At 32.5% G+C, this 3,083-nt stretch overlaps 1 non-coding gene across 1 annotated transcript; it reads right to left on the bottom strand.

The window, feature by feature from the left end:
* Positions 1–711: 711 nt before the first annotated feature.
* On the bottom strand, positions 712–820 carry LOC131756462 (U6 spliceosomal RNA). The gene has a single exon (XR_009335644.1). It is a non-coding gene; the product is annotated as a U6 spliceosomal RNA (small nuclear RNA).
* Between the last annotated feature and the right edge of the window lie 2,263 nt (positions 821–3,083).

Here is a 3,083-nt window from a genome sequence, read left to right as displayed (position 1 = left end):
GGAGTAGATATTAATCAGTTCAGCAACTTGATTTTCAAGAGAAAAGTCTGTGGGCAAGGCTACTACAGTGACAAGATTAAGGATATGTAGGTAGTTTATCACTGAGAGCACTTTTGAGCATACAGTGGAAAAGTACGAATTTACTTATTCTGAGTATACAATTTTGTTAGAATGGACCATATAAACATGAGTAAATATGCTTGTAAATGTGCCATCAAATTCGTCTCTACATTAAAAAAAATCAGTTTTAAGATATACTAATATTTTACTTAAGGACAATATAATATTCAGAATTTGTATTGGTAATAATATTTTTAAAACATTTACTTACAATTGCATGCAATTGTTCTAAGAGATTTATATGGTATGTCTAATTTGGGACATTTAAATATAGCAGGGAATTTTTAAAAACTCCTCATTGACATTTCCTGCAGGTATTTTAGAGTAGATCTCAGGTGCTCTGATCACAAAAAAAGTTACTATGTGATGAAAAGGTATGTTAATTAGCTTGACTGTAGTAATCTTTTCATATGTATGTTTATATCAAATCATATTTTATACCTTGAACATATCCAATTTTTATTTAAAAATAAAAAGTTAATTTTAATTTTTATTGGAGTATAGTTGATTTACATTTTGTTAATTACTGCTGTACAGCAAATTGATTCAGCTATACATATATTCGATATATACAGTCTTTAAGTATTTTTTTTTTTAATGGAATGGTTCACGAATTTGTGCATCATTCTTGAGCAGGGACCATGCTAATCTTCTCTGTATCATTCAAATTTTAGTATATATGTGCTGCCAAAGCGAGCACTAAAATATTATTTTTAATTGCACTAGGAACTGAAAATCAAATAGAAAATATTATTATAAAACACTATTTTCAGGGACAGGATCACAATTAATTTACATCCTCTAATCATATAACCCTAGTAGGATCTAGTGCATGTGTAACTAGGGGTGTGTCTGGGACTTCATCCATGCCTGAGAAGTGAAGGGCTTGGACTCCATGTTCTTTATTGTTTTTTTTTTTTTTTTTTCTTTCTATTCTGTACATTTATATTTCCCCTTACTTAAGTCTCCAAAATAAAACTCTCAAGATTTTATTAATACTTACCTATATATTAATGGATTATAATTTATACAGCCTACATACACATATATTTAAAATCTGAGGCAAAGGTTAAAATTGGACATTTGTTTTCATTCTGTACTTCCCAAACTATTTACAACATACATATTAATTAAATTAAATATGAATATTAAAAAGTTCATGATAGCAAATTCCAAATTCATTCTCCTCTTCATTCATTCTTCCCTGTCTAAGTGTCAGAGAAAACGGCCCCCAAACTGAGCCATGTTTCCTGAAAATAAAAAATATTTTCCTAAAGCACTAATGGTGAACTTGAGGGGTCTCTCAGTTCGTGATGATTTTAAAATTATTATTACCTCTTCCTTGTTGCTATCACAGGCCCTGATCTCTCCTCCTCTATTGAGTCCCATTAGTCATTTCTGTTCCATATCAAGTCACCTCCATGAATCAAGCTTTCTATCCTTCATGTGGGACATCAGCTATCACTTTGCCAAGCTTTACCATCACTGTTACCTGCTTCCATACTCCTTGCGTTGCACCTCCACTTGAATACAGTATGTTACAATCCCTACCTACCAAAAGAATCCACTTTGAGAAGAAAACAAGTAGAATTAGATGACCTAGTTTGGGAAATCCAAACTTTGGTAGTCCATGTTACTAATCTCCAACCTTCCTTTCAGCAATGTTTCATGTACACTCAAACTGGCTGCATTCCCACGGGTTCCCTTAGTTGCTTCATTTTGTTCTCTCTCTGTAGCCTTGATTCTTATGTCAGCCTAACTAAGTTATGACCCACACAGGTCACAGCAAAGAGAATGGAAGCTCATCTGCGGTAATTAATCACACCTGCACAGAAGCTAAATGTCATTTTGTGTATATATCATATCTTGAAATTTGTCTATCTTATAGTTTTATGTTATTGAGGTCAAAGAAGTTAATTGTCATATACTTAAAAACTCACTGAAAATATGCATTGATTTAAGGAAAAAGAAAATATTTGGGAATAAATTTCACTGTCTCTGAGTCCTTACTATTCACAAAGGATGCAAAGGAGACATGAGTGAATGCAACTGGGCTCTTGCAATTACTAAGAGATAAAACATAGCACTCCACATTTTAATCTTTCAAAATATTGCTCATCTTAAAGGACAACACTTACAATATACTTACTTCATAATCTTTTTCTGTAATCACCAGTGCAAATGCTACTTTCTTTCCTTCTTCTCATATTCCAAGTGGTATTAAAACAATTATAATACCATTTCTACTTGAAAATTATTATAATGAGGCAAATGCATTTGGCAGAAAGGAATACTGTCATAATCAAGAGCTCTAAAATTTCCCTTTCACTGAGATATACTTCTTTCTAGAGGAAGTTTTCCTATTCCAATGTATTCGAGTCAGAAGATTTACATTAGTAAAAAGTAAGTCTTACAATTTCAGAGATTTATTCAAACACTCCCAAACCTTCTCATTACTTAAAGACAAAAATCCAAGTCCTGTTTTTGACATCTGAGGCACCTAAAAGTAGTGTGTGATTGTTCCTTAGTGCCTCTGCTTATGGTGATCCTGATATTTTTAATGACAGTGGATGACGAAGGCAGGGGAAGAACAAGGAAGACAGAGTGGACTTTACACTTCCACTTATAAGTCTGTATGTCTTGCTCTCTAAAATAATAGCCACTGTACCATTCAAAAATTAACTTAAAAATAACCCTTAAAAAGGCTGATCCCTATCCTTAGTGTACCTCCTGACATTGCCTCATAATTGCTGAAATTCCACCTCATAAGTTAGAGTATCTACATAAATTTGAGATGCCATTTCTTGATCTTAAAGCAAGTTTGGGGTTAAATGTATTTAATATCAATAGCTTCAACTTTCAAGAAGATTTTTTTTTCCTTTCACAGACTAAGTAACAGAGCTGATCTTATTCATATAATAAAATATCACCCTGTCACATGAGCTTGCAAACATTGTGAAACA

Source organism: Kogia breviceps, chromosome 4 (genome assembly GCF_026419965.1).
Source record: "Kogia breviceps isolate mKogBre1 chromosome 4, mKogBre1 haplotype 1, whole genome shotgun sequence".
NCBI classification, from domain to species: domain Eukaryota; kingdom Metazoa; phylum Chordata; class Mammalia; order Artiodactyla; family Physeteridae; genus Kogia; species Kogia breviceps.
Note: the sequence above shows the minus strand (reverse complement) of the source record. Positions and strands in the feature narration are given on the sequence as shown.